Source organism: Sipha flava, unplaced genomic scaffold (genome assembly GCF_003268045.1).
Source record: "Sipha flava isolate LNK unplaced genomic scaffold, YSA_version1 118_pilon_pilon, whole genome shotgun sequence".
NCBI lineage: Eukaryota > Metazoa > Arthropoda > Insecta > Hemiptera > Aphididae > Sipha > Sipha flava.
In genome coordinates, this window is record NW_020271743.1 from 1,439,231 (window position 1) to 1,459,083 (window position 19,853).

The 19,853-nt window shown below is 36.7% G+C and overlaps 1 protein-coding gene across 1 annotated transcript in view; it reads left to right on the plus strand.

Annotated features, from left to right (window-relative positions):
- The first annotated feature begins 1,420 nt into the window (after positions 1–1,420).
- The window catches only part of LOC112693860, a 77,644-nt gene continuing 59,211 nt past the window's right edge, over positions 1,421–19,853 (plus strand). The window contains exon 1 of the mRNA XM_025569107.1: positions 1,421–1,746. The gene's annotated coding sequence lies outside the window, so the exon portion shown is untranslated. The remainder of the gene's footprint in view (positions 1,747–19,853) is intronic.

Here is a 19,853-nt window from a genome sequence, read left to right on the forward strand (position 1 = left end):
AAGTTAACTAATTTTTGTAACTCGTCAAGTTTAGTTTATCTGCAGAATTGTAAGTTAAGTTTACAGTTGAAGTATAAGTGAAAGTTTTTTTTTAACTCAAAATAAATAGTATGATACTTATGATGTATAGAAGTACGTATAGTACGGATCGTATGAAACGGATTTTAGAATTATTAGTATATTAAGTTATACATATGCGTCCACTGACCGGCAGGGGATGGATCGCACGTATCGGTCCGTCGGTAATACCGACGAAATTGATCGAAGGGGCAACTTTTCCGACTGGTGCGGATGACGTCATACGGATTTCGCTACGATAATGCGAATGTTACTAAAAAAACCGACCGTCGCATTGGCAATATGATTGCTACCGGTACAGTGGACGCACTACCACAATTTGATCCGTTTCATACGATCCGACCGATACGTACAATGCGTACCTATGGACGCGTACCTTAGTCGAACATTTATGTGCAAGTTATTTTGATCCCTAACCGAGGAATAGTGCATCCAAAACTTCCATAATTATTATTCCGATTATTTTTACTAAAAGCATTATTTTCTACAAAAAAATAAAATTAAGTTTTTAATTTCTAGAATTTAAATTAGAGGAGCAAATCAACTTGAAATGCCTTTACGATTGATTAATTGGAAAGTAATTGCATATCATGGAAACAAATGTAACTCGTTGACATAAGTCACTTTAAAAAAATATATAGCTCGTTAAGAAACTTTAACTTTTTAACTCGTTAATATCCAACCATAAAAAAATAGTAAATACTGTTAGTTTTTATTTGAAAAGTGAGAATTAATTTACTGTTTTCTTAGCAAACGTAATAGATACGGATCATTTATTTTATTGTAATTTGTTAATCAAATTTGATCATCGATGTTGTACATAATCTGTATAGATTTTAATTAAGTTTTCGGTAGAAAATAAAAACAGATTTTTATTTGTTATAAGCTTACGGTGCAATACACCGTACCGATACATAGTACCGAGCAAGTGTTCGAGAATAATTTTGATAAACCGATGTTGGACGGTATAGATCATACGCAATGAGACCCTATTGCGTTCGCGAAACGGATTACGTCCACTTAGTTCCCGGCGGTGCAATCGCCTAAGGTCCGTATTTGAATTTTTATTTTTTTCGTTCACTTTTATCCGTTCGAGAACACACGCTGCCGCGACGTTATTATTCCTAATATTATTATTATTATTATTATTATTATTATTATTATTATTATTATCGTTGTTAATAGTAATAATATTGTTATTGCGCGTGTGCTTCGCGCGATATCTGCAATGGTTTGACGCGACGGCTGCGGTCGGCGCGTAGGTCGCGCGGACCGGTTTGCCTACAGCACCGCTAGATGTCTCCGCCTCGTCGACGGCTGTTGGTCGCGGGCCCGACCACTGTGCCGTGCGAGCACAGACCGCGTTCGAAAGTCGCCCGTCAGTCACGCGTTCCCTCCAAATTCCGGCGCACGCGGCTAACCGTCGACTAACCGTAACACCGTTACCGAGCCGCAGAGACCAGTATATTACGCGTTTACCACTGTCACCGCCGTCGTTCGCGCGATCGAGACCACATCGGTTCGGCGCAGCCTAACCTAGGTTTAATGCCGTAAACGGTCCGTCGGGTCGCGTTCTCGACAGCCGCCGACCTTTTGTCGCTCGGCTCAAGAGCTTCCCAGCTCGAACAGCAGCAGCACGCAACGTACCTTTGGAATCGAATTGGCGAGGTGAGTAAATCAATCCTATTGCAGACGTAATTCGTCCCCTCTGAGCGGTTAGAATGCAACTATACTTACTCATTGGAGACCCCTTGAAGAAATAAAATAATAATCATATCAACTCTTCGGTTCGTTTGGTTGAAATCGAATAATAACAATAATAATACGAAAAAGTCGGGAATACAGTTATGTACTATTGTGTTCGAAATTCGTGTAATTTGTACCCGATAATAATATGCTTTTGAAATATTTTATACTCGTAATTTATTGTTGTGTACCATTAAGAAACTTACTTCTATTCAGTCCCCGAAAAAAAAACCTTTGTCTTTAGGCTCTGGTACATTACGTATTTGCACCCTCTATGCCTTTGTTCAATCTGGCATTGTAATCCGAACGTATTGTTTCACATAATATCATTATTTTCGCGTTGTCCACTTCGGCGACCGATCGGACAAACGGTTAAATAATATTAACTATTCGTTTATTCGCACCGTATGGGTGCAGTGACGCCGCGGTGTACTTTTATGATAATTAGCCGACAAGTCGGACCTCGGTAATTGTATAATTAATTTCGTAACGAAATCTCACACCCTTGACATTGAGATTCCTAGTTTGTAGTGATTATTCACGTTTTTCCGCACAACACAATACGACTGTAATCGTTTTGCGGGATTGGTCCATCGCTTGCGAACTCTAGGTAAAATGTATTCCGTGTAGGGTTTTCCATCTAAGCATGCGTGTGTGGTTATTGACATAATGTAAACAATGCAAAGTTATGTGGATACATTCAATTGATTCACGAACTATGTTTATCATTATTATTGTACGAGAACATTTTATTTAGTTTTTTTACTATTGCACTTGCGATTTGTTCCTACAAATCAATTCATTTTTGAATTTTTTGATTAGTTTATTTAAATTAAGATAAATTCTAACAACACTACATGGTATAAGCTATAATATATGACGTGAAATGTTTGCGTTACGAATGCCAATGGTTTTATCACCTGAAACATTGTTTAAATTTTAATAATGCTTTCGAATAATTTATAGGTATATTTTTTTCGAGTAAAATATAGTTCAGCTACTATTGTAGCTCGGAAATTATTTTCGAAACTTCATTACAATGTTAAAACAAAATCCTTTGTGGTACAATTCACTATATATCTTCATGGTTAGGCATGAGGAAAATTCAAACTTAACAACAATAAGTTCTTGTCATTATTTATTTTTCGAAAAACAACTTATTTATTGATACTTGAACTGTCATACTGAATAAACGATAAACATTTACTTTGTCATGAAATGATAATTTCTTGTTCATGGAATTTTAAAAAAAAAAATCGCCGGTTACTTTCTTTATAAAAATATTATTAAAACAAGTATTTTATAGCAACACAGTCTAATTAAAATTTGTAAAATCCTTTTAAAACTGCTACAATATACTGCAGGCCCAATAAAGTCGATACACGCACACATTAGAAACGGGTCAGTATCTGCATATACGTTTATAAATTCTCAGAGGCGTTTTAAGTTTCACCACTCATTAACTCGAGAAACCTCGGATTTTCAACAATCGTGCTTGGGTCGTAATGTTTGCTCGCGCAACGTACGCGTATGCGAAAAGTGCTGTGATTCAATGTAATATCGTTATATGTTAATTTTAAAATGATAAAAAACTCACCGGCCGACGTACATTTACAATACACATACAGGTATAGGTACTTAATATTATGGTATAATATTTTGTCGTTTATTCTTCAAGTTCATCAACACTATCATCGCAGTATTGCGCGCTCGAGGTTTGACGAGGCACTTTTCCCTCCGACCGGAGATAAATAGTAGTTTTCTGGTTTACAATAAACATGCACTCCGCTGCGGCGGTTGTATTTGGGCGTAAGGTGTTGGCCAGCAAACGTACGTGGGGGTTATGAAATATAAACACAACGATCGCACGTTATAAGAACCCAGTTTGAAGATATTTTTTGCATGCGTGTAGGTAGTGCACCGAATTAATGTTGCACACGGGACTAGCCGCGCAAAAATGTATACTTTCCAAATAGAAATCTGCTGCGTACGAATACTTGCGAATTTTTTTTTATATTATTCTCCGGATTCCTCATCGCAAGTGCGTTACCATCTGTTGTATGCATACGTACGTAATACGTATTGAACATAGCGAGAAGTAGGTAGTTTTGTGTACGGTGGTCTAGTGTCTTATTTGCATTTTAAACGTATTAAATTGGTAAAATGTAGCCACCTAAATGGATTGTCCTGTCTGTAGTGCACGGAGTTGTATGGGGTTGCACGGGCACTGCGATAGTTGTATGCGTGTAGAATAAGGGTTGACAATAATAGCGTGCAAAGGAAACAAATTAACTACCAAAAATATTTTAATCTAGAACTAGTTTTGTTTCTATGTCTTCTCAAGATAATTTGCTGTACAAATATCGTACAAAATTAATATTTAATGTCGGATTGTTACCCATTAACAACACTAATTAAAAGTATTCCACGCGTAATAGTTTTATTAATTGATTTTAAACCAAATTTTTTAAAAAAAAAAAAAAAAATGTCTCCGTGCTAAAATATATAATTTTTCTCATTAAGCTCATATTAAAGTACTACATTTTACATAAATACTTGCTGAATTGTTCAGCCTCGACCGGGAGACATTTTACTATTTTATCGACCAGGTTCAAAAATGGCACAAACGTATATTTATTTTCTAAATAATATTTGCGTATATCTACCACAATAACTTATGTGATTCCAATTGTGTTTTAAACACAAAATAAATAAATTTATTAACTTGTTATTATAATTATTATTTTTTTTTCTGGACCTCCAACATTTTTTTCGAATGACGGAGCTCTTTGTGTACCAATTGCCGACCCTTCAACCATACAGGTACCATAGCCAGTGGCGTATTCAGGATTCATTTAACGAGGGTGTTTTAAAATTTAATAGACTTAAAGTGAGTGGAGGTTCTGCCCTCCACGTATTACATTTATAAATACCATGTATTTATATAAATTATTATATTAATGAAAATGATTACACATATATTTACGTTTATTTAAATTATACCGTAAGTAAATTTGCAATTTGGTGTAATACCATAAAATACGGTCGATGGGGGGGGGGTGTTCCAACACCCATATCACCCCCCTAAATCGCTGACCGACCACGATGTCCGTGCGCGTTGAAACCCGTACGTAAGATCCGTGCAGTGTGATATCCGCGCGGGCACTGAAACAAGTTTCCGGAAACACTCGAGAGTTCGTCGCGCAACAAAAAACGGATGCCGGTGACTAATCGGGCCGCGTGTCGGATGTGCCCGTAGTACTTAGCGGTTGTATTCGTCATCTGATTATAGCGTGACATCATAGACGAGCGGCAGCGCAAACATCAAAACCGATTTGACGTGGAACCGGCGACGGATAGAAATACCTGGTAAATATAAAATCGTCGGTAAATCCACAGTGTTTACCGGAATGTTGGGTACACTTCGTACAATTGCTCGACCGCCACGTCAGTTCGCCGTGCTTTTGATCGAAAACGTTTGCGTACGCTCATCGGTGACGTGCTTTGGATACCTTTTACGGCAGGGGGGGAGGGTTGTACGTTTCGGACTCTAACCGCACGCTTGGTAAAAACGGCATGGAGGAAAAACGACCAGATATATATTGGTTTGACACCTCGTTAGTCGACCCGTCTGCGAGTTAGCCGAGTACAACCGACGTGTGTCTGCCGCGTAGTGTTTCGTCGGAAGTTTTACCACCTATAATCATCGTTGCGACTATCGCGCTGACGAATAATACGATAACAATACTCGTATAACATTATGTTTATTCGGTCGTGAATGATGTGCGTACCGACGAAGCGTTACCGAACGGTTGCTGGCGTGCATGGATTTTCGGCCGGCCCCGAGTCGCGGCGTCGCGGAACGATAACCGAAACAAAACGTTCCTACACATTATGACACTCGTCTCAGCTGGGTCGAACGGGAGTGAAAAAAAAATCATTTGCACACGCGGTTTACGTACAGCACGACCGCGGTTGTTGCAATGTAGTCCGTGTATACGCACGTGAACACGCTGAGAACTGCACCGATCTCTGTAAGTACCAATGCATTAACCGTCGGAATAAGAAAAATAAACGATAAATTTCATCACGACGAGAATCTCCTTGAAGTGTTTATTTACAATAAATAATAATAATCATAACAGTAATGTAGTAATAATCATAATAATAGTCACAGAAACAGAAACGTGTACTTACTCATACACAGACACACGCAACGACGACAACGACGATGCGTAATATTACATAACACCCATAAACGAATAAACATCTACTCGTATAGTTACGGATATCACTAAATTCCCCTTAAAGGGTTTTTTGTTATCTTTATACACTGTAAAGGTGGCTTATATGGTACGTATGAATTCGTACAAATGGATTGCAAAAGATTGGTTATATAAAAAATTAATTACAGATTTTCGAAGTCCGTCACATTAGCTCTTCTCCTCTCACCCAAAATAATTTTTTATACTTCAGAGCTCTATTGTTCGTACGTATGCGATTTATGAGAAAAAAAAACTAAAAATGTTAAATAAATATAGTGCATATTTTAGAATTGTAGAATTTTGAAGACAATACATGCATTATAATGATCGGGATTTAGCGTTTAAAATAATATAAAAAGTATTTCATCGAGGTTTTTTTTTTATACCCAATACTAATAGGTCTACATAGTTTTAAATATAGCCTCAGTTCTCTCCCCCATCTATTCAACCAGTGTGTTAAACCACCGGTAATTGATCATCAATACATTTTCTAATAATTTTGTGTAAATAACAGGGGGTCTCACTTTATATATATGTAAATTTAGTAGCATTTATATTTTTATATACAAATACTTAATATTAAATTCAAAATCTACGTTTATTTTTTTAATTTATTGTTACCTGGTTTATAATCATCACAAATATTGGGGGGAGGGGCTGTCTTAATTTTGTTTTTCCAATCAAATAGAATAGGTACTTCATATATCTGAACATTTGGATAAAAATAATATTGTTATAATATTTCTCGCACTTTTCCCTTGTATTCATTTATAAAATTATGCAATTATATAGAACTATACGGGCCAGTAGCACTATGATAAACATATTGTCTGGTGCTAAGAAATTATTTTTTTTTGCTTTGTTCAAAAAATCAAAACTCACTTAAATTAGGTATAATTTAGCTAATTTTGCCGTGGTAAACGTAATTTAAAAATTTCATTTGTTAACTGGAATCATCATAATAATTCGGGCAGAAATGAGCTCAAAGGGGGAAGCTAAACATTGATTAACATTTTTCATGAAAATCATCAAACAGCGTTATAGGTATGTAATTTAGTTAAATTTTTTTAAATTTTACACAGTAATTTTATTTCAGCGTTTCATTTAATTAATAAGCTATTTTTATAATTAATTTGATTTAAACGGACTTGTTGTACTCCACAATGCAAAATATTATTTTGCAGTCGAATGAATCTTATACGTTTTTAAAAATTTGCTTTTAACACAACACACATTTAAATTGGTAAAAATCTTAACAAAAAGTATTGTATGATTATTACGGATTACTATCGTATTCAATAATTTTTAATAATATTTACCTAATGTTGTAACAGCTCCCTTGGCCTTAGCTTTCCTCTGAGCAATGATATAATAGAAATTATATACTCGCGTTCAACTATCAACAAATATTGTGCATTGGCTCACGCAAGATAAAATCTTATCAGATGATGAAACTTTGCTTAGTATTTTTTTTCAACTTAAAGAAATTAATAAAACACTTTCCATATTTGAGTATTGTTTGAAAAATACGACTTTTACTAGTTACGGGTCTACGTATATAACCTTAGATTAGCTAGAACAGGAAATTCGGCCAAAACTACTTATTCTAGTTATAGGTCATACATATTATGTATTAAAAACGTAGAAAATGCGCAATCATATTATTGTGATCGCGGTATTTCGTTGTATTGTTTGATCTTATCGTATATGTCTTGAGGTGTAGCGTCGCAGCTCTTATTGTATATTGTAATTAATATTGCGTATTAGGTATTATTATTAATTTAATATTTCGGGTCAAAAATGTTGGGCTCCGCCTAACCGTCAAAAATATCCCTTTAGGTATTGTAATCATCGGATATCGTGTATGTACTTTCAACCGTTGAATAACAAATTATACATTCATATTAATGTTTGTAATACTGTCCGAACGTGCATATAGAAAATAAACTCATTGCATTAATATTATTTTATGCATGTTTTCTATATAAATAGGTCGATCACGTTTAAGAGTACGCCATAACCTAAGTGTTATGAGTATGTTACGATTTAAAAAACTTCGTAACTCCTTTGAAAATTTCGTAAACACCGATAACGTTCTTCCATTTATTTTTCCACGTCGGCTTACTCTAACAGCACAAAATCTGCTGTACTGAATGTAAATTAATTACGTTATTGCTTGTAAGACAAGGGACAATTACTGCACATTCGGATATACGTTACAAATTTCAATCGATTTTTTAGATACTTTTATTATGTTAAGAGTGATAATTCGAACCCTGATAATGATTGTTGCTATATAGGATCTCATTTTCTGATACTATATTTCAGTGGCACAGCCAGAATTCTTTGGTGGGAGGGGGTGTTGATCAATTTTTACACAGTGATGGTTTAGTTTTTCGCGACCGATGCACAATATTATATAAATTAAATACTTACTACCAAAGTAAAGTGTTAAAATGTTAATACTTTAAATATTTTTACTTTTTTTACGATTTTCATAGACCATTAATATCATTTTCTTATCATTTCGGGGGGGGGGGGGGGCTGAAACCCCATTAGCTCCCCCCTTGGTTACGCCACTGCTTATTTCCACGCGTCGAATGTCATCTCGGAAGTCAATGCACCAATCTGTTGCTACATACGCCCACCCCACACAATATATTTAGTATATTCATCGCAAGTGTACATATGCGATTGTTACACCGGGTTCGTGTTATGTGAGATGTACCGTGAGAGTGATATTTCACATATCGGCGATGTGCATAATAATATGTAGGTATACGTGTGTTACGACTCTATCACGCTGTAAATGAGTGGGTGACACTTCAATGACGTTTCGGGCCCGTGCGTAGATAATGCGCTGCTGCCGGACACGATCAAGTTGATTTAATTAGATCTCGAGTTCGACGCGCGCGTTATTATCCCCCGGAAGATAACAATAATAATGTAAACAATAACACGTGCACACGGACACCTGATATGCGTGCAAGTATATTATTATTTTGCGCGCCCTTGACACGCAATAATTTCAGGCAGTTATGCATAACAAGACTGTGCGCTGCCCATCCCCGGAGGCTCGGTGTGGAATTCGATTTCGAATCGTACATTTTCATTTGTATTTCGTTCGACACGACCCCGACGAAAATGTACACCGAGATAAATACGCGCTCGTAAGTGACAATAATTAATAATAATCGTTGGTTGTCGCGAACAACAATGTATCGCGTCACGATGGAGATGATATTGTTTCTCGTATTATTGTTACATATTGTACGCCGAGCGTAGGCTCTCCTCTCCTATATGATACGTTCAAGCCTAGTCGCGCGTGCTCCGTCCTTGTCCGGCGGCTTCGAACAACACATGCCTACACGTCGTTGTTTCCGGCCGCGCGGCGTTATTGCCGAGGCGCTTCCTACCTGCTTTTCGACGGAACACGGTCGAGTTTGCGACTTCATTGTATAGCCGGGTTATTAGTGTCGGTCCGAGGCCGGCAAAGTCGAACCGATTTTGGCGTTACAACCTTGGTAATCCCAAAAAAAGTTGCAGCAGGGCTGCTGAACGTGTTGTAATAATATGATTTGATATACCGTCGCTGCGCAATTCGGCCGACTACGTTACACACGCTCGGATTGAAATATTTATTATAATGGACCGTGGGCAGCGGAACCGTAATCGTCCCGTGTATTATATTATACACGTTTGTAAATTAAACTGTCCGCTCGCCATATACGTTTTTCTTACATACGATGATAGTGTTGAAAACAAAAATCGTATACAATACAATATTCTAATTTATGTCGGTACGTCTGGAATGCGCGTCCAAGCGATCGATTTATTAAAAGCGATATTCAACTGATAAACGGTCCTATTAATATTCGTTAAAAATTATATAATTAATTTATATTAGTCGCTTCTTATTATGCGTGATCATTGATGATTTTCAAAATAAACATAAACCAATTTTATTACTACAAAATACTAATGTAAACATCCTAAGTTTAGTACACTGTTGCCCGAAAATTGTGAACATTTTTAAATTAATCCGTTTTTTTGTTATCAAGTCATAGTCGAACGATTAAAATGTTGAATTCACGAGACAATTTAACTTTTAATCAATCTATACTAACTTTTAATTCATTTTTCACAAACTTTTTTTTCAACTTTTAATTAACTTGGAACTCATGTTTCCGTGTTACCTGATCTAAACTATAACTAGTTAAAGATAATTTTTTTCAAACATAAGTTCCACCGTTTATATATCTTTGTGCCCAAAGGAATGTGGCACATTTAAGCTATGACCGCGTCCGAGAAGGGGATATTCGTATAAATTTGCAGTACCTAAAGTACCGCGGCCGGCACTATAGTTTGTGCGTTTCACGAATCGCCCACACAGGTGGCTTGATTCGATAAACGATTGAGTATAATAATATGTGCGTCCTATTATAACGTAGCATTACGCGTACGTAAAATTAATAATAGCCACACGAAATCAATATCATTGCATGTACATTGTTGTACACCTATATAACAGTACATCGTTGTACATAATAATGTACAGCGAATATGAGTTTTTCTCGATTGTCGACCTCAGGCGTTGTTTTCGATAGTATGCATACGCGTGTAATAGCAGTAGTAGCAATATGCTCTCGCGCGTATGCTACGATAACGTATACGAGCCAGTGTGGATATATTTCGCTTTTATTCGGACGGATCCTTGAAGCCAGGAGGTTATGAAATATTGTTCTGCAGCAGACAATACGAATTATTCGTTAAAAATGCTACGAACGCGTATTATTTCTCGAAGCGATTCGTATACGATCCGTGTACGAATCACAGTGAGAATTGATTAACAAGAACAATAAACCCGTTAAATGTCGGAATTTTGCGTGCACGGATCGCAATAATACCCAATCATAGTATTCGTATGGATAACAATAATAATAACACACCTAAAAATATTAATAGTATTGATGGTGGAATAGTGGTTCGTTTGTTTGCCGTTCTGTACGTACGCAGCCGTCGCCACACGCGTACGATATAATATTCGTACCGATTGCTGTTGTTGAATAGTGTATCACACAGTACCCACATCAATACGTATCATGTATGGTACTGAAAACCCGCCGGTTTCCGAGTTGTCCACGAAGATGACCTGTGCAATATTTTCTAATTTACGGCCAAGTTGAATTACACGTGCCACCGTTCGCGTCTTCTTATACGTTTTCCATCTGCAGCGGTGGATCCAGGATTTTTTTTTATGGTAAACATTGCATATCAATTGGTATCCTACTGATAACGCCCCTTATATATAATATATATAATATTCTTCTTTTAATCGTTCGGTCACTACGCAGTTACATACATGGTATCTGATGTCTATTTCATTGATAGTTAATAATACATTTCAACAACACGGAGGCGAATATGTCCCGTGATGAAAAAAAAAAAAAAAAATTAAATGATGTCGAGTACACCGACTTTCTATAACGCAGCTAACTGCGCGTTCAAGATATTTTCTAGGAGAAGGATATCTCGATCTTACTGATCGATATCAGTTATGAAATTCATCAATTTTTGGCTACGACCCGGTCGAATCACAAAATCGAGATGATACAATCCACCCGTCGCAATTGACGTCCGTCTGTCCGCGCGGACACGGTACGGAATCGCAGTACACGCGCGCAACGTCGTAACCGTAACGATATTGCGAAAATCAGACGGACGGACGGACCTGAACCGTGCGCACAATGCGAGGAGCGCACGTCACGCGAACGGTCGGAAACACGAAAACGCTCCTCGCGACGGCCGAGTGAGTCATCCGATCGACCGTGTGCTCGTCCGCCGCGCGCCGACGGCACAGCGCGTTTTACCTTGTTTGTCCGTATACGGGCGAACGGCTCTCGTGCCGCCGGGGGACACATCTATACATGGTAGCAACCTTAAAAACCGCTAATGGTAACGCGCGACCGAGCGCGTTAACAGCGCCGGTGTTGTTGTCGTTGCACGCGCGATGCCCGCGTGCGACTACGGGCGAACCCGACGACGTCTCGCGCGCGCAACGGGAACACGTCCGGCTGCGTCGGTGAACGCAATCTTTGAAAATCGGGGTGGCTAGGAGGGGCTGAAGATCAGGTATTACGTTGGACGTTTTTTACGTCGTAACAGAATATGCGGTGAAATCATAGGGTTTTTTTTGGGGGGGAGGGGGATGGTAAAGCCGTTCCCTCTACTTGTGCCTATGGTCATCGCCGCCCGTTACTACGATAACTCCGTGTTATTATACGTTATAGGCCACGTCCGACGGTGCAGTAGGCAACGGGGGAAGTGTCGCGGTCCAATGCGCAGATGATTGTTCCGTGCGCCCTTGAAATCTACACTACTTTTTGGTCATGCCACGGCGCTGCTGACGCGTCTTCGTGATTCATCGGTGACGTTCAGACGAACGATTGGGGTGCGAACGAAATATTGTTTAATACCGTGTACTGAAAATAGAATTATGAAAAACAAAACGCTCTGTTCTACCGGAACAACAAGTGTTTTCGCCTCGAAATTCGGTAAAACACATTACCGCGCGGACGTGACCTGCATCCAAACAAATGCATAGGAACAAAATAATCATCTAATATTTAGTAATTACGCAAAAATCAATATTCGCACACGTTTGGGCGTTATTTCTCTTCTAATTATCAAAGAATCAAGGTTAGAAAAGCGTATGAAAAATGACACGTTAAAAAAAACCTATAGTTGTATAATTACACATAGTTACCGAGCAAACAATTAAAGAAAATAACAATAGTAATAATGTACGCAGTTTAGCTTCGGCCGGAAACAATAATGTTCCGCAGTTGTTGACAAAAACCCATTCGATCCGTTACGATCGTTAAGTGTTCGCCAAAACACTACAAAATGCCTTTATTCTACGTACGCTTACCAATGTTGTTTACGCGGCAAGCAAAATAATACTGCTAGGTCATAAACAAAATGTTTGCGTCGGTTTCTAAATACTTATTTAAATACAAGTGTAGCGTCCTACGTAACTACGGATTTCAGTCCAGTTATCGTCTTCTCGATATGGATGACAGAATGATGGACCTCGTATGTATCTCGTTTATAGTAATTTTTATCATAATTCAGTTGCAAAATATGTTTTTTTATGGATACTAACTAGTGAAAAATATCATGGTAAAATCATTATTGTTTAGTTATCATCACTATACTCGTAATAAAACTACGACTGTTTGGTAACGGTTACTATAAAAGTAAAAATGATTTTGCCAGTGCAGTGCCAGAAGAGTCATAATATTATTGTATAGTATACTTAAAAGTATAATTTATCGATACTTCGTACATACACAAGACGCATATCTCTCATTCACTGCTCAAATTACAACTAAAAATACAATACTAATTAATTATACAATTAAATTTTGAAAAAATGTACTTATAACCATGTATAGATGCAATAAGAAAATATTTATTCGAAATCGCATTATTTAGGATAGGAATCATTTTGGGCTCTGTATGTATAATTTTTTTTAAAAATTTGGTTATTATAAAAATATTTTATGTTGATTTTAATAAGTACTGTTTGAGTAATATGTAAATTAATATTGTATAAATAAATAAAATTAAATATCTTTATATTATACAATGATAAGTAATTTTTTTTTACATTGAAATACTTGACCTAATGTAAAATAGTAAAATATCTCCCGGACGAGGCCATATATTACAGCTAGTACTACTCTAATCTAGTGTAAAAATTACATGAATCGTAGGTGTATTTAATATTAATAATTTCATATTTTTAAAATATATTATAACCATCGATGTTTAAGTGGCGCTAAATTTCAATAAATGACTAACGTACCTAATATTTTACAAACCTTAGTCTAAAATTGTTTATTTTAAAACGTTCGACTAATTTAATATTGGTTTCGGTAAAAGAGAAAAACGTTAGTAGGCAGAGGGTAAGCAGGACCGGCGAGAAGATGGATCAAGATGGGCTAAAGCCCGGGGCCCGTACCTCCGAAGGGTCCATCGTCTTAGTCTTTTATACAAAATTGTTTTTATTATCTTATTTGCTGTAGCATGAGATACAAATTTGAATATTCGTATTGTACTTAAGCATGTACATTGTACAAGTATGTACAACTATTATGTACTCATATATCTTGGTCAAATAAGTGTATGGAGGCCTGGAACCGATCAGCCCCGAGACCCTTAAAAGTCCTTGCCTGCCCTGAAGGTAAGGTAAGACTATAACTCTGCGTATTAATAGACTTGCTATATTATAAATTCGATTAACATAGAACGACAATCGGAATACAACGAGACAATATATGTACCTATTGTACGACGTTTCGTATGAATGTATTTATTGGAACATAAATATTAATGGACACATGTGCGTAGGATGCGATATATAGTTTCTGTGTGCCGCTAAGTTTCCGACAGCATTGGATGACCGTTAGAAAACGGCCAAGGGTGAAAGCCGTGGCACCTTTATGAGTAGCACACGCGTTTTTATTTATTTTTCTAATTATATCGTATTTTTTTCCCGACACTAACGTAATGAATGATAAATAAACAAATGTACTACATACCTAAAAGCGTATTGTACGTATTTGTGTAGTTACGACGGCCGATTTCTCGTCGCAAACCAGTAATAACTCTCCAATATCATTATATTGTCGTCCACACATATTAACATAAAAACTCTGCAGTACAATATGTATCCAACCAAAATCAATGATTAACCCTATTGAACCTTCGTTGCGAATGGATCAGATGAAGTGGGAAAATGTACGAAGGCAACTATTGCTTACTGCTGCTGCTGCTGTTGCGTTAACCTTGGCATTCGTACATTAATCGTTTTTATCACTCGTTCGATTGTGCGCTATATATAGATAAGTACGTCTCGGACGACATTATACGCTTATTATTATTTCCCGATGTCTACCGCGTAGCGAGCGGACTGTACGCGTAGTGACGTAAATTAGCTTAGATTTTTTTGACGAAGCAGAGCAAACCGTCAACCAAATCCACTCTAAAATTCATAAAAAAAACTCAAGAAAAAGTTCAACGTTTTATAGTCGTTTACGATACTGTTAACAACGAAATTAACGTGTTTATGTGTAGTTAATAATAATTAACAATTTTCGTCGACTTCCATATCAGCTATAATATATTCATTTTTAACATTTTAACTATTAATTTATACGTTTATGGAACTTTTCGGTGCCACACGATAAACAATAAAATATACGTTACATTAGTATTTAAACACGCCGCCGTTTGTATTTCTCATGTTCCGTCTACAATATAAATATATATATATATATACACAGAGTGATTTATTTAAGGTATACGACTCACTTGTCTGTTATAAATCATATACGACTATAGAGAGGCAAGTGATTTACGTTTGATGTATCACTACTATATGTGTAACGACTACAGAACAACTGTCTGATGTTCCCAGAGAACCACTGCCGGATTTAATAGATTTCTAATAAAAAAAATAGATATTATATCAACGTGAAAAAAAAATCAACATAATTGTATCGCATGACTCTTGTCACCATAAATCCAGGAAGATTTCGTTTCAATCGTATAATACATGATGACACGGAGTAGCATATCACTTCAAAACGAACGTCGTCTTTATACCATTACTCGCAGTTGGACTATGCGTGTATATTATGTACTAAATGATCAGAAATTCATGTGATGTTATTTCACAAATGAATTTTGATTATACTATTTTATAAGACTTCTATAAATTGTTCTTCCCGGTGGCGTATACAGAAAATATTTTTGGAATGGGCTACTGTGCACAGAGTTAAATTACCACTTCTATCTAAGAATTACTAACAAGCCACAGTAGGTAATTATCTACATTACATTTACAAAATCTCTCAAAACGATTTGACGTTGGACGCAAATTCTAAATAAGCATAAAGCACCATTAAAATATAACATACGTTTAAAATAATAAGTTTTTAAATTATTTCGGGGGGGGGGGGGGAGCTGTAGCCCACTAGTACCCCCCTAAATACGGCACTGGTTCTTCCCTCATGCATATTTATTGCGATAAGACGTTAAGATCACTATTACATGCGATTCTGATCATTCTGTATACGCAGTAAGCACGGGTACTCGTTAAGATTCACTTCTAAAAAATCGTACGAAAAAAATCATCCTGCAGGTGCAAATACTTGTATTGTATACGTTTACGAGTGCATATTTCAAATCTTGTTGATGGGTTATGGCGAGAGGGGGAAGAGGGGCAATACGATTTCCGTTTTCGGTTCGTGCGCTGTATCGCAACCGTAATCGAATCAACACTCGTTGCAGTTATGTACCCTGTTTCACGTGTAAATGATTTTTTAACTGACCGCAATGTACGTGGTACGTAAAAAGAGAACACCCGCTCGTACCTGTATCGCTTCGATTTCTCGGGGCCGCCGCAGACAAAACACTAATGTTACAATAACGATATTATTACCGTCGGCCGTCGCGCGTACGCATCACGGAGATACAAATCGCAATCACGGATTAACCCCGTTGAACCTACGTGTACATATGTATATTTGTACAATACGTGTGCACCGATCGGGCCGAAGGGGGAAAGTCATGCGACGTCGACCTTGGCAATCGTGCACGCGCGTGTTCTTTTCTTCTTCTATCGTTTTGGCGCGCAACGAGACCGCGATAGGAATTCGCTAAACGCCGTATAATCTCGCGCGTCGGCGATAATCTCCGCCGAGGCTGCGCGCGTGAAAGCGGTCCCGGTGCGGCTGCTGCGGAATTCGCGTGCGAGTACGACGGAGCTCGGACGGGAGAAAAAATAAACACAATTAAAAATAGAAATACTTTAATATTTTTTTTTTCTCCCTCCCCCCGAACGCTATCCGCGACCGGTTTTCACTTTTAACTCGCGGAGAAATCATTATTCCCCTCCGGATCTGGGTCAGATCCGAAAAATCCGAGAGCGTCGCACACACGTACCTACCTACCTGTCTACATACGAGCGTGTGCGTGTAATAATAACAATTATTATTATATTACCTGATGCGATACACAACCTACTCATTATAACGATACGTACTGCGCGCAATGTGTGCACAAGCGATTTGTGTACGCACTGCACGGGGATGGACATTATTTAGTGTACACTACAGAGTGTCCCGCGAGAGGAATCGTGCGAATTGCACTTTTTACCTTAACCACATCGGTCGAACTGCACTCGGGTCAGATGTACAGGTGATGGTAAAACTGCGCTTCGGTCGAAAAAGTTAATATTTATTCCTTTGTAATAAATCTTATGGTATTACATTTTAAGGACTAATCTCTGAATCAGAATCCATTAGAAAATATTTTTAATATTTTTTCGACGGAATCGTGGTTTAAACAAAAACGTATATAAATGAAGGTATTATTATGCAATTATTGTATTATATTAATAATTTTTTCTATGACTTGTGAAAATTAAATTCGAACATTTATCTTTAACCATAGTCTCTTTTTAACCCAAGTACGATTCGACTAAAACAAGTGGAATTAGATCTTACCCGAACGATGTTCGTATACCTTCATCAAATCATATGTTTATATGTTCACGGGACACTCTGTATATTATATATCTGTAAGATCCGCGGTATACCGTTCACCTGGTGGCCCTCGGATTCGCTTAATACATAACATTATAATATTCTATTATTATCATACACGCGTGTGTTATGTGCATACCGCGGCATCTTATGCTATATAATAATAATAATGATAAATTATGATATTGTATTACTACGCGAACGGAATGACCGCGCGCGCGTGCATAATTATTTTACGTATTTATTACATACATCGTGTGCGAACTCGGAACGTTTATGTACGCGTTTTTAATAACCGAATGGTAGAACGCGTACGATGTACGTATTAAATAACTATACATGTGCGCGAACAGTCCGCGCTACCAGTTTTTCACTCCTGTGCAACGCGTCTCCCTCGTTGTTATTACCTATACATCTAATCTGGTATTTATTGTCGTATAATAAATGCACATGTATTTTATAATATCTTGTCGTCTGCCACGAAATGGATTCCTGCGTTGTGTGATACACGATCTGCGACCCAAGGCCGTATTTGAGAGGGGGTACAGGGTGTCTGAACTCCCCCCCCCGAAATTTCTTCAATATTTTACGAATGTTTAAAATACTTATTTATTTTTAAAAACCAACATAAATATTTTCAGTCAACAATTACTTAAGCTCCAATTAATCCTTGACTGCTTTTAATTTTATATCATAATATCATATGAAAATGATTTTTTTTAACGTGAAATTTGAACTCGAATTTTAACCCGTAATGGAAATTCACGTTTAGATTCCATATGGTTGTATCTATCCTTAAAATCGTGCGAAGGTTCTTCAACTGCTATCAATCGACCGATTTGGAACTCTCCTTGAAATTCTAAATTTAGTAGTCTGCTTCATTGTGACATGGCGCCAAATACTAAAGGTTGGGCATCACTGTTTTAAGTATACTGCAGGTACTACTTCCATTACGTGTGTATAAATAATGTCGTACACATTTCGGCGAGAGTAATAATTTTATTGTTACCTGGATAAAAAAAAAATACCTCTAGTGTACCAACCCCGATTTTCTCAAAAGGAATCCTTATCCAGTTGAAACGTGCGTCCGTATTTTATTATGACGTATATTTTTCCATAATGTAATTCATAAATCTGCGGCGAGAGCGTTAAAGTCTCTATATGCGACGTCTGATCGTATACTTATATGTATAATGTAATGTATGCAATTTATTATTTACACTGTTATGTAACAGTTTGCTAACATAATGTTTTACCGTGTGAACTACATAATATATGTAATTTAAATCGCATTTTAATTTCTGTTTTCGAATCTAAAGACGTTTAGGATTCTTATTTTTTTTAACACTGCTTTATTAAACGCGTTTTTATCAGATCCAACTTGATTGAAATGCCATTAATTCGTTTGTGCTATAGTTTTAAATCAATAATTTATATATTTTCGGCCACACCCTCGTGTTGGGTGTTAATACGCAAAAAAAAAAAATCAAAAATGACCAGATTACATTGCTGTTCATCAAAACTAATTAGAGAAACTAATTTGTCCACACCCAATGTAATATAACGTAAATTTAGTCAGCGTTGTGTCAGGTATTAGCGTAGAGTAATGTTTTTCGAATACAACATAAACACAATACAGAATGGAGTGTTTAAACTTTAACTTCAATGTGCAGTAGGAGTTATAATAACTAATTTTTAATGATATTTATACTTCATAATAACGTGGTAATATTTACGCGTGATACTATTATTTTATTTAGAAATAATACACATTTCTAGTAATTACATAGTAAAAATACTCAATTAAGATTAATTTGTTGTAACAATACTCAGTTAAAATAAATAAATTCTGTAAATTTAATAAAATGTACAGGCCGAATCTACATCAAGCAATCATTATTCCAAACTCATAAAATTATTAGAAAAATTAAGTACCTAATTAAATGCGTAGTAAGATAACATCGCTATAGGTATAAATAACTTTTCCTGGTAACAGTTTTGACCGGAATCTGTTGAAAATAATTGTATAATCAAGCAATTTAAAGTGTAGAAGAAACAAGTTGTGAGACAAATATTAACGTTTGTAGTGATATAATATGCATATTGATGTAGCACAATATTATAACGAAGTGTCCTAGTGTTAATTTAA